This window comes from Protopterus annectens, chromosome 4.part0 (assembly GCF_019279795.1).
Source record: "Protopterus annectens isolate FY-2018-M chromosome 4.part0, PAN1.0, whole genome shotgun sequence".
Classification (NCBI taxonomy): domain Eukaryota; kingdom Metazoa; phylum Chordata; order Ceratodontiformes; family Protopteridae; genus Protopterus; species Protopterus annectens.
This window is the reverse complement of record NC_056733.1, coordinates 1,604,003,973-1,604,018,129: the sequence shown is the minus strand read 5'-3', so window position 1 is coordinate 1,604,018,129 and position 14,157 is coordinate 1,604,003,973. Positions and strand designations below refer to the sequence as shown.

The following is a 14,157-nucleotide window of genomic DNA, read 5'->3' as shown; positions in this document are numbered from 1 at the left end:
GTTGATGTTTATGAATATGATATCAGATATCAAAATTTCATACAAAAAGTGTAGAAAATATGTATACTTAAATGTACTACAAAAATATGTGAGTATATATATATATATATATATATATATATATGTATAACTGAAAGTATGATGTATAATAATAATAGAACACTTGTTTAAACATAGATATAAATGTAAATGTATAGTATATAAACACTGGATATGTAATGTTATGATAAATGAGACACTGATATAAATATAAATATAAATATAAGTATGTGGTATTTAATGAATGTAAATATGTTAAGTTATTAATGGCTGTGATTAAAAATATGTTAAGACATATATTAAAATATGTAGATATAAAATCTGTGGACTACATGATAGTCGAAGTGTATGTGTGTGTGTATATTGTATATAAACATAAATCTCTGTTTATTTAATGTGTCTACGCTGTCTGAGAAATGGTTTTATGGATGCTCTTTCATTCATTCCAGAGCCTTTGTCAGCTCTGAGTAAAATGATCCAACCACTTTCCTTTCCTTCGGTATAATTCATAATATTGCCACCTCTATTATCTGGTATAATTGTTTCCAGTACTCTGAATAGAAATTCATGATTGCTACCACATTGTAAAACATGTTTGGCTAATGCATTCTGTGTGTTACCTTTCTTAATATTGTAGCAATGTTCTCTTATTCTATCACGTAAAGGACGATTCGTTTTGCCTACATAAAAAGATGAGCAGATTTTGCAGACCGCTAGATATACCACATGTGCAGTCATGCAATCAGCATCTGCTTTTAAATAGAATTGTTTATGTGAATCAGGATGTATGAACACTGTGTTACTGTCTATTAATGAGGAGAAAGTACAATGGCCACAAGGTTTTGTGTGGCCCGAATTATTTGAATAACTATTTTGTTTAGGATAGCATAGTAATCTTTTAAGATTGCTTTTATTCTTAAAAACAAAGGAAGGTGTCTCACCAACAATATTTTTGAGGTCATCATCAGCTTGTAGAATGTTCCAGTGTTTGCTGATGATGTTTTTGACCTCAAAATGGTCTGTTGTGAAAAAAGTTGAAAATTTTATACATGAGATGGATGTAGGTGTATTTACATCACTATTTATATTTGTAGGTCCAAAATATGGTGCGCCCCTTGTTGTACGTAATTCATATATGTTGTCCAAATGTTGTTCTATTTCACTTGATCTATAACCCCTTTCTAAAAGTCTCTCCTTTAAGTTACTTAGATCCTGTTCAAACCCATGGTCAGTGGGATTGAGCCTGGATGATCTAAGTGCCTGTCCCTTCATTATATTTCTAAAAACATGGGGTGGGTGCATACTAGACCTGAAAAGTAACATATTACAATAGCAAGGTTTCCGATAAATACCTGTGTTAATTAAACCACCTGGTAGCCTTTCAACATACAAATCTAAAAACTCAATTTTCTCAACAGAATGATTCATAGTAAATTTAAGACATGTGGTTAAACAGTTCATAATATTGAAAAAAGAATGTAATTCATCTTCAGTGCCATTCCATAAAATAAATAAATCATCTACGAATCGTCTGTAAAATACTACATGTGCTTTGAATAGAGGTTCTTGGAATAGTATTGATTCCTCCCAATATGCTAGGAACATTTTGGAGTAGCTATTGGCACATGGTGTGCCCATAGCTATGCCATCACACTGTCGATATATAGCATCTTTGAATATAAAAATGTTATTATCCAATACCAATTCTAAAAAATGTACTATTAAATCGATCAATACATCAGAGTAATCACTGTGTTTTTTAAGATACGATGTAATAAAATTGAGTCCTAGTTCATTTGGGATGATGGTAAATAAAGATTGGACATCTAGAGTAACAAAAATACAATCATCAATCGATTCACATTTACTAATGCTTTCATAAAGATCTGCCAAAATTTTGTAGTACATTTAAGTATACATATTTTCTACACTTTTTGTATGAAATTTTGATATCTGATATCATATTCATAAACATCATCAACTAATGTTTTAATACACGCATTTTAATTATTAATTTTTAACTTTTATGTAATCTTTCAATGTAATACATTTTGAGCGATTGCTCTGTTATATATTTGATGTGACTTTTGGACATCTAATACTATATTTTCGAACACTATTATGAAATAATGCTTTGATATATATGTATATATGTACTAATTTTTAACTTTTATTTACTATTCTAAAACGCATATGCACTTTTAGTGAACTACCTAGAAAGTATATATTATAGTATAATTTAAATAGTGTGTTGACAATTGCTGATTGATAATTGAAGCAAATTTTTAATTAATGACCAATTAACTGTATATTTAAATAGTGAATCTAATAAGCACTTTACTTGGATCTGATGAAGCTACTTGAGTGAAAGCGCTTATCCGTGTTGAATAAAAAACTGTGTGTCTACATCTCTGGATTTATTCCTCGTTTCTGCACTTGTTTCATAACGTACTTCAGATTTATTTCATAGTTAAAAAAATATATATTTGAATTATATGAAGTAGAGCTACCAAGCTTCATTCTGAAAAATCTGACATAAAAAAGGCACCCCATTCACATTCAGTTCTGTAACTGTATTTACATGACCTCATCTCAAGTAAAGTCTGCATACTCTTAAGTCTTTATATTCTGGTTTCAGAGATTCCTGAGTTTAAACACCAGTAAGGTGGAATAGAAGCAGGAAATTTGTAGTTCTATCCTTAACCCGAAATATATGCATATTTGAGCCCATTCCTCCACCAGAGGGAAATATACTAGTACTAATACTGGGGGGGGGTGCGGGCAGATACTAATACTAGTACTGATGGGTGGGGGGAGATACTAGTACTAGTACTGGAGGGTGGTGGGAGATACTAGTACTACTGCCTTTACAGCAGCATCCAGAAGATCTATGTAGGCAGTGATGACAGACAAAGTGCACATCCCAAAATGATAGTGCCAAGTCTTGACTGGTCACACAGCACCAACTGGTTGATGTCACATCCAACCCCTTAGTTTCAATTTGTACTTATTACCATATAATAGTTCTGTCACCACCATCATGAAACACTTATCAGAACAGCCAGAATCAGAGAACAGCAATTAAGTCAGATAAAATAAATTCTTTTAAGTTTGATAAAGCTGAATCAGTGTACAAGTGTGTGTGTGTGTGTGTGTGTGTGTGTGTGTGTGTGTGTGTGTGTGTGTGTGTGTGTGTGCGCATATACTGTATGCTTAAAAAGACTGAGTAGTTTTACATCAAGTGGTTATTCATCAATCACATTCATCGAGTCTAAATTTACTGACAACAAGGATCTGAGACCAAGACTTTCCCACCCTGTAGGACCTATTAGGATGCCATTTCAGTCATTCTCTGAATTGTGGGTCAGTATTTTGGCAGTGATGGGAGGCGAGTCACAGATGTATGGTGAGAAAGAAAATGACAGACTCATAAATATAAATATACATATATGATTTTATGGTTATATGATGTATCATCTATGGGACTAGTAGTCAAATTATGCCCAACTGATGCTCTTTAATTACATACCAGTCATCAAATTCAATATGAAACTTTGGGGGGGGTGCTCTGTGTGGCAGTCAGCATTCCCCACACCCTTGGGATTTAAAATATACTGAATATGAGATTACACAATAGTGGAGAAAAGAGGAAACTTCCATATCTCCACTGTTCCATTATCTCATGCAAAAACTCTGCTACCACTCAATTCAACAGGACAGCTAAAATACTAAAATGCTTTTGCAGTCAACAAGCATGTAATTAGACTGACTGGAAGGAATCAATACTTACATATGTATCTAGCATCATAAATAGTCCTGTCTAGTAGGACTTGTCAGAATGGTATCTAAATGGTATTTAAATAGTGAAAAATATTAATTGAAAGTATGTCTAAGTGTTGTAAATAAACACTCTGACTTCAAAAGCTGAAGTTAGCACAGTTGCATCCTGCATTGGCTAGTCAGCTTAACCGAATAAGCAGTACCTAAGTCATGATGTACAAATGAAAAGAGATGTTGGCCTCTCATTGAAGAAACTGAGACCTGGAACATTGAATCTGGCTGGCGTAATATTGTAAAGACAGAGACACTGAGAACTGTGTGCAAGAAGACCTGGACATCTCACAAAAGGAATCCAGAGAAGCCCAAGAGGAGTGACCCCTGCTTGCAAGCACGTGAATTTAGAACAACTGCTAGACTCCTTATTTCTTTAAAAAAGTGACTGTAGCCCTTACTTGTGAGTTCCATGGACTGTGACTAAGGTGATGACAGACAAGTGAACTGCACTTTTAATTTATTTGTTGCATTTATTTTCATTTGGGTACTAAAACTGTGAACATTTTTATAACTTGATGGATTATGAGCCTTTCACATACCACATTGGTGAGTGCAGCAGGCATATTTTTTGAGTATCTTTTAAGACAAACATCCTGAACCTCTCAATTTTCACTGTCTACATGAAGTCAGTCTGTTTGAGCAAATTTACCCCACCTGGACAGGCAGCACTCCTGTGGTGTGTACTGTGCGTAAAGCTGTTTTATGCATTCTTATATTATGTACTGTGTGTTAAGTTGTTTTATGTATTACTGTAGTATGTGCTATGCATAAAGCTGTTTTATGCATTCCTGTGGTGGATGCTGTGCCCTTCAGAGTGTACTGCACCTATATTATACTTGTCTTTATACTAGGGTGATGAGCTGTGGGTATGGGGGTCAATTGCCAAAGGCATAGCAATGCCAAAGACAGTTCTACTACTGAAACCATTTATCAGGGGAAAGACCATGAAGCATAGCTGACAACCTTTGAGCTATAGGCCTACTGTGAAGGTTAGGGCTGGACTAACTGGGCTTAGCTTAGTTTATTGTGGAGCCTTTAGATGCCTTTATAGATGTGTAAGGGACTGATTATTAGGACTGTATGAAATAAGGAAAGGCACTGTTACCTCAGAGATAAAAGCTGAAAAGTTTCATAAAGGGACATTTTCTTCTAACAAAAAGTTAAGATCTCAGTCAGGTGAACTAAAACATACATCTGAACTACAGTTGAATCCTGTGAGCCAAAAGGATTACAGTAAAAGATAGAAATTTTAGCCATTGATAAATTTAAAAGAGCTTTGCCTTCTTATTTATGAACGTGGATATTTCAGAGACCCTTAGAATGCTGAAATAGATCTACATTATTCAGTTTTAAACGTAGTGGCATTGTAGATAGAAAACTGAGTAATCTAGACCTATTGTAAAGTTTGGTAACAAATAACCAATCAACTGTAGATATACTCTTTTAAATGTTGAAAAAAAGAATCACATGTGTAAATTTCATACTATATAACCCCAAAGGTTAACTTCAAAAGAAGGACTTGGCTCGCCATGAAAAAGATACTTAAAAAAATAAATATATAGAAAATATTCAAAAAAATACTTTATTTAAAATCAGAACAGAGTAAATGCTTTCATTCTTCCAGACTTTTTAAACTGAGAAAATAGATTCCGTTTTGTTACTATGTATACTCTATAAAAAGACAAGAATGAGTCTAATCACTTGAAGCCTTAGTAATTAACACGCTTCTTAAAAAATTATATTCTCCATTTTCCTTATTCCTGAAAAGTTGAAGGCATCTAAGGTCTGCCAAAAGTATGCTTTCAATCCAGCAAGTCTTCTACAGACTCTACTGACTTTAATCAAATACAGAAAATGTATATCTAAAAAAATTATTGACTACAATAGAATACCTATATAAAGCATCTTTTTTTACATTTTAGTGACTAAAGCGTACATATGCTCATAAATGCATTGGTGATGTTTATGTGAAGTTCTAACACAGAAAGCTGCTCAAAATTCACAAGCTATGTAAATCAATTTGCAGTTGAACATGTAAAATAACCAGGTATCATATAACTCCTACCTCTAATAAATATATCTTTGCTGTAATTTTAATATAGTTACACTGATTGCTTAAAACACATCAAACCATACCCTTCCTTACAGCCCCAATATGTCTCAATGGCTTTTCCAATAAATGTTTTTACCTTTTTCTACAACTTAATCATAAAAGTGATCCGAAAAAAAATTCTGGTCCTCTATTCACACACAACTCAAGCCTGGCTCAAAAAAATCCATACCCTCTGAAACCTGCTCCCCCCTCAAAATAGCAACTACAATTAATAAATACTTTATAGAGAGCATTGCTGTCCTCACCAACAGCATATCATCCTCCCCTGCACAAACCCATAACATCACCAACTGCCTCCTCCACTACCACATTAACTTTTGAAAAAATATCAATCCAAACAATCCTCAGTCCCTCTGAAAAAAATATTAATCCAAACAATCTTCAGTCAGAAATGATAACTTTACCTCACAAAACTGATGCTTAAGAAGACCTAGGTCCACAGCTGCCAACAACCTCCCACCTGAATATCTTAAGATGGCAGCAGAAGCCATATCTTACCCAGTAGCTATCATAATCAATAGATCCATACAGGAATCTTATGTCCCAGCAATTTGGAAAAGATCATATGTCATCCCATTGCACAAGGGAGGAAACTCTATAGAGTCTCTAACTTTCATCCCATGGCATTATCTCCCCTGCCTCAAAAATCTTAAAAAAATCTATCCACTCAACTTCTTCACCAAGTCCTCTCAGAACAGCTCTTAACCAGTACTCAACGTACATTCCTCCCTGGCCATAGTACAATTACTGCACTATTATCCTTTTTAGATTATATAAACAAGAAAAGGGACTCTTGCAAACTTATCTCTTCCATATTTCTGGATTTGCCCAAAGTTTTTGATACTGTGTCACATAGCAAACTCCTTCAACAACTGTTCCATCTCGGCCTATCCCCTACTTCACTTCAGTTGTTTAAAAGCTACCTATCTGACAGACAGCAAGCTGTTAAATGGTGACATACTTTCTCTCCTTGCCTCCCCGTTAGCACTGGTGTACCCCAAGGCTCCATTCTTGGTTCACTTCTCCTTAGCATTTTCATTAGTAAACGCTACACCTCTTCTAGCAAGCATCATTTATACAATATGTGGTTGATTCAACACTAATATGCTCATATGACACTCAAAGTATCTTCTCAAAATCACACAAAAAGCCTTCACCTCTCTTGAAAACTGGCTTCAAAGTGCCCCATTATTACTCATCTCCCCAAAAAAACAAAACTCCTCCTATACCTCCCCAAAGTACATATGAAGGACAAATCTAGTTTCAAAATCTTATCACTTAACAAAATAAAGGTAGAAATTGTATCCCATACAAAACTACTTGGTGTGGCAATTGATGACAACCTCAGATTTATATAAAAAAGTCACCAGAAAGGTGGCATGTTTTATAGACATAAAAATATTCTTAATAACTCTGCTAAAACCACCCTAGCAACCATTTACCTCCTTCCTTCACTCTTATATGGTGCTCCTATCCTTAACAGCTTGGAGGTATGTGTTAAAACGAAACTTGAAATATGCTATTACCACATTGCTAAATTTGCTGCCAATAAACAATACTATATACATCACTGCAAGGCCTTTAAAAGCTAATATATTCTGAGGGAAGATTTTCAACACTGGGTGTAGTGGGTTTTAGCTTTTGAAGTAGTTTTTGATAACTGAGATGGGAACTGGCTTGATGTGGAAGACAGGGATTTTAGAGGATAGTTATGTTGTGGGGGTTAGATGGATGGTTATTTATGAAGGAGGTGACTGAATAAATGAAGTGTGAGTTTAGTTGATTAAAAATAGGTTTGGGATGGGTGGTGGTAATGGCAGTAGGTGTTGGTTGGAATGGGTGGTCTGTAATTAAGAAACTGTTAATGGAGAACCAGAATTGTTGGGGGTTCTTAGGGTATGCATGTTGCTTTGAGGTGTAGTGACTTTTTTATCAGATCTGTCTGATTTTTGGTGCAGTCGAGATTGGTTTTGTGAAGCCAAGATTTCCAGGCTTTGTCTCTGGCTCTCATAAGTTGTCAGTTTTTGTGAGCTATGGGGCAAGGCTGAATTTGACACTTTTGTGTTTGACTGAGTCTAAATAGTTTAATATAGGGGTAATTAAAATATGCAACTGCTATATCCAGAGACAGAGAGAGAGAGAGTTTTTAGTAGATGGCAGTTGAAATCTTTCAGTATTTCTATGAATGTATCTTTGTTAAAGTCAGATAATTTGTGGACTGTGTTATAGTGGTGGTCCTTTTAGGGATGAGTTGTCAACCTATTAAGAAATATTGAGAGGTAGTCACTCATACAGTTTAAGAGAGTACCTAAGGAGATAATTTTACTTGGGTCAGATGTAAGGGCCCGGTCTAGAATCGAAGATCTGCTGAAGTGTTTTCTGTATATGGTTGGAGAGACAATGAGCTGTATACAGTTGAACAGATTTATTACAGGAGTATAGTTAGGAGTGGAAGTAGATTACCAATCAATATTTACATCACCTAGCATGATGGCTTCTTGGTTAATATTTGTCAATAGCCAGTATATAAGCTCCTATAAAGTTGAATTGTTTTTACCTGGGGAATGCAAACAGTAGCAAGACAGATATTTTTATGATCATTGCTTTTTAAAAGGGATCAGAGTATTTCACCATAACACAAATCCAATCAAAGGCACCCAAAAAGAGAACAAGCCCAAGTATTCTTGACACTCCAATCACCTTTATTAAGCCACAAATCATGTATATAAATGCTTAACTTTAATATCCGCGTTTTCGTCTTAGCTAGGAAGACTTCATCAGATGCTACATTGAACTAAAGTATAACTACCTTAAATATGTTCAGATCTCACATTCTACCAATAATTTCATCACATCAATAATTATCCCACCAATGAAATGATTCCCTGACTCCACGTACATAAATTGAGATCATTATATTAAAAAACATATGTTGTATTACCATCCCACCACCTCTATAAATCTCATGTTATAATTCTGAAAAATATATTTTGGGTGCAACACCATTTAAAATAACATTTTGTCATACTTTGTTACATTAAATGTCAAACCAACATGTCAAAATACCTAAAAATTATATAAAAAAGTTCTAGTATTTCACCATAGTTGAAGAAGGATGAGCAGATTGAGTAGGTATACTAAGAGCCCCAGTGACTTATTACATAGAACTGCAATGGTTCTTGTTTTTTATGTGATCTGTTTAGCTGCAAGATATTATAGCCTGGGAGAAGTATTTTATCACTCTTAAAGTTGGGCTTTAGCCAGGTTCATAGGTTCATATGTTGGTACTAGGCGGCCCTAAGGCCTATACAAGCCTAGCTATAACAGTTCCCCGGCTATTTCTTCCCAGGAAGTTTACTTCCCTGGTCCCCTGTCTACAGACTGACATGATTCCTGGGGTGAATTTCCTATCTCCCATCTAGTCATCAAGGTTCCTTTTGAAGAGGGCCACAGAGGCACTCTGCTTGACATGTATGGGCAGTCTATTCCAGAGTATGGGGAGTCTCTGGGACAGGAACCTATCCCTCCAGCATGTTTTGTTCATTGTGATGACCAGGTTTAGATCCCTGAAGCACGTGGCTCTGAGGGATTGGGATTTCTTTAAGTGTAGCCTGTCTAACAGCTCTGGGTTTGACATGGCTTTGTATGTTAAGCAAAATCGCCTCTGAGTAGACGATATGCAACAGAGTATAGCTGGAGTTTTTTTAGACAGTCAGCATAGGGCATTTGCTTTAGGCATGTGATTCTTTTAGTGAGGTATTTCTGTGGCCTTTTCAACTGTTGCAGATGTCTTGTGAGGTACATACCAAACAAGGCATTGTATTCTATACTGGGTCTAATGAAGGATGAGTACAGTGGAACAATGACCTCCTTTTTCCTGGATGAAAAGCCCTTAGTAATGAAATGTGCCACATAGAAGGATTTCCTGACTGTTGTGGCGATGTCGTTATCGAAGGTGAGACCACTGTCCACTTGTGTCCCTAAGTCCCTTATCACATTTTCGGTGTTTAGTGTACTGCCACTTATGTGGTAATTCATGGGTACATGTTTTTTACCAAAGGGGATAGCTATACATTTCTTGGCATTGAGCTTGAGCCCATGACTCTGGCACCAAGCATCTGTCACTGTAAGGCCCTTTTGTAGGATATTCACATCATTTGGGGATTCGATAATGGCTCCCAGTTTGCAGTCATCAGTGAACTTTGTTAGCCAGAGTCCCTTGGTGTTGGCCTGTACTTTGGAGAAGTAGATGCCAAACAAGAGTGGTCCAAGGACTGAACCCTGAGGTACTGCACTTGTCACTTGTCTGGAGCTGGATTTGGAGTCGGCTACTTTTACAGTATGGGTTCTGTCAGTAAGCCAGTTTGCGACCCATTGAGTGATGTAGGGATTAATGCCCAACTTAGTAAGTTTATCTATGATTCCAGAGTGAGGGATGGTGTCAAAGGCCTTGGTGAAGTCCACATAGGCTGTGTGGACCGTCTTACCCTCATCCACAGCTCTGGAGACTGATTCGAAGAAGTCAATCAGGTTAAAGAGACAAGATCTGCACTTCACGAAACCAAACTGGATGGTGTCCAGTGTTTTAAGGTTGCCAATGTCTTTGTTTATAAGTTCCATGATAATGCGTGCCATTGCTTTGCAGATTAGGCTCATTAGGCTGATGGGACGATATTTCCTGGGGTCCAAGGTGGACCCCCCCCCCTTTGTGGAGTGGGATAAATGGACACAAAGCCTGAGGTGAGGCTATGATTAAACATGACACTTAGACCAGTTCATTTTGTAGTTCATGTAGTGCACAGCCCAGGATGTCATCTGGTCCCATGAATGCTGTATTCGTAGCTTTGGAGAGTGCATTTTTTACCTATGTGGCCATGATTACCGGCATTTGGCAATCTTCTGGTATTGAGATAGGCCCTTTGGGGGGTAAGAGGGGGGGGGTGAAGTTGGCACTGAATTGATCTGCTAGGATACTGGGAATATCCTTGGGATCAGTATATTTGGTGCCATTCTGTTGTAGCTCAGAGCATATCTGAGTATTGTGATTTAGATTCTTGACATAACTATAGAATGCCTTGTGGTTGTCCTTAGAATCTTTGGCAATTTTATTTTCATAAGTAGCTTTGGAGGATTTTATGAGGGATCTCAGCTTCTTACTGAGGCTGGTAAGGGAGTTTTTTGTATCCTGGGATTTTCCTTTTTTCTGTAACAGTTAATCCCATCTGTTGTATAGGTTCATAGGTTCATAGATAGGTACTAGGCTATTGGCCCTAGGGCCTATATAAGCCTAGCCAAAAAAGGGGTACCCTGGCTTTCGCGACCCAAGAAAATTATTTTCCTGTGACCCTGTCGAGCAGAGCCACAGAAGTGATCCCTGGGGTGAATTTCCCATTTCCCATCCAATCATCAAGATTTTTCTTGAAGAGTACTAATGAGGAGCTCTGTTTGACTTATAACTTATATGACATAACTTATTTATGGCAGGGGACCACCAGATTGGCTTCTTTTTTTGGAGGAGAGCGTCTTGGTTCTATTTGGAATGGCACGATTTATGCACGAGTGGATATGCTCATACAGTGCCTTAGTGTAGGATTCGGCAGTCAAACTTTCAGTTCCCATCTGCATGGGTGCCGTAAAGTTTGTCACTTCTGACTTGAGTATCATGAAGTTGGCTTTGGAGAAGTTTTTTATGGAGGTTTCCCCTACTAGGGGGTGGGGATGGGATGTGGACATCAAGGGTGATTAGCTTATGGTCAGACCTGACCAATGAGGGGTGACAGCTGGTGTGGAGCATTGATTTCCCATGTTGGTAATGACCAGGTCAAGGATATCTGAGCCCCTAGTGGAACTATGGATTAGTTGATCCAGGGAGTTGGAATTTATGAATTCCAAGAACCATTGGGCAAAGGTGTTGGTACCCTAGTAGTTTTCCCAATTAATGGCAGGGTAGCTGAAATCACCCAGTATTAGGGTGTTAGGTTGTATCTTAATATTTTCCAGTATGTTTAGAAAGGTGTAATGAGAATCTTGGGGCATGGTGGAGGATTTGTAGCAAGCTACAATTTGGATTGCAGTCTTACCTAGTGTTAGTTGCACCTGTAATATTTCAGATGCATTGTGTTGGGCAACTAGGTTTCTTTTAAAAATAAAGTAAAAAATATTAGGGTTGTGCAGTGTAACCCAAGCATACAGCTTGTGTATTTTACTGCATATGTTTGGGCAGATCATGTGATAAATGAGAAGTCCAGGGTCAGGGTGATTGTTTGAATAAGAGCTATTAAACTGAGGGGAAGTGGTGCTGGGGTGATTGTGGGGGAGAGATGAGGGGTGAGTAGTGGGCCCTGAGTCTGGGTAAACACTAGAGGGGGTTAATGATGTGGCACAGGTTGGGTAAGGGATGGGGTATTTGGGTTTTTAGATATGTTTAAAACCAAAGTTAAACAGGTAGGAGACTTTGGGTAGGAAAATGTAAGAGTTTGATAAAGGGTGAGGAGAGATATTATGGGGAATGTAGTTGGTTTGGGAGTAGAGGTCCTTAGTGTAGGTATTATGTATGATAGGGTGGGGATATTTGTTTTGTGTAAGGAGGAGTGGTATGTGGTACAATAAGAAGGAGACAGGAGTAACAGAGAGGAGGAAATCCTGAAATTTTTAGTAGTGAGTACAGAAATAGGAGGTCGAGGGAGGGTTCTTTTGTGGAGATGCAGTAAATGCACCAAACTCAAACACAGCTGGATAGTTCTTTCTGTTTCCCAATTCTTACTCAGTCATTTCTCAAGCCAACCTATTTAGATATACCAGTACTTATTTCATTAACATTGGTACAAAAGTGCCTTGGAGCACATACAGTGTTAAAGTTATCCCCATACTAAATCCCCATTTTAAGCTATCCCCCTTTCAGTATATTCAATTATGTATCATATTTGTACTGTTCTCTAATGAAATTAATGCTGGATAACAATTTTCATAGAGATAACTCCTCCCTCTCACTGCAAATAACCCTTTAGACTCCCCTTGTTTTTTTTCTTATACTTTCATATTTTCAGTTATTCCACCCACTATTTCAAGTAATTTGCTACCCTCACCTATCACCATGTCATTCAAAGTACTTCAGGTTTACTTTCTTTAAAAATCTCAACAAACGTAGCAGGCAAAGACTGTATGTAATAGTTCCCTGAGGATAATATGTATACCCTTTCTTACCCTCCAGAGAAACTGCTTCTAGTACAGTTAACTTCACATCACTTCACCATAATTTATATGCCAAAAATTTACACACTTTTTTATATTCTTCTGTCACTTCATCATCCTTAATATCCACTCATAACACTTCCATATTTCAACTTGATTCACTCATTATTCTTAATATCTATACAACATAACACATCGCTGCACGCATTCTCAGTGTATCATAATTTATAAACTCACTATTTCCATCCTATTAAATGTCATTGCTTGACCACATAAGTCGCTCTCATGTGTCATTAACTTCCCAATAAGAGTGAAATAAATGACACCTTCTACTTTCCATTACACAAGTACCTCTTTCCAGTCCATAAAAAATGGAAGCACAAGTGGAATCCATCTTAATTCTACCTTTTACTTCTCATTTTTATCCCTTTATTTGTCACCAGCAATACCATGCATACCACCTAAAACAAATTAACGTCTCCAGACATAGTCACCTTCATCAAACTCACCTCTCTCTCTCTCGGACAGAGATATATTTAGCTCAGTATATATTCTCTTGTGGATGCCAAAAACCAACGAGAAGTGAATATTATCCATAATTTCGATTACTTAAATTTGGGATTCATAGTTTCTCATTTCACATTACAACTATAACAGCTATTATTCATCATAAATCTAATAAGCAAATTATACAGTGGCAGCTGGAGACTTCAAAGCAAGGAAAAACATTACAGGAAGCAACTGAATGGGTAGGACTAAATAAAATGGGGTGGGTCTATAGTATGGTATGGTCAACTTTGATCATGGTTACAATTTTACACAAATTACTGATCATATATACTGCGGTGGTGGTGCTGCGGTAGCGTTGTCGCCTCACAGTTAGACGTTGCCCGTTCGATTCTCAGTTAGAGCGGCTTCTGTGTGGCGACATGCGTGGATGGGCGTTCCTTTGTTGAAGGTTGTGCGTTAGGCCCGGCAAG

At 37.0% G+C, this 14,157-nt stretch overlaps 1 protein-coding gene across 2 annotated transcripts in view; it reads right to left on the bottom strand.

Annotated features, from left to right (window-relative positions):
* The window catches only part of CD74 (CD74 molecule), a 128,597-nt gene that overhangs the window by 34,940 nt on the left and 79,500 nt on the right, over positions 1-14,157 (bottom strand). The window lies entirely within an intron of this gene.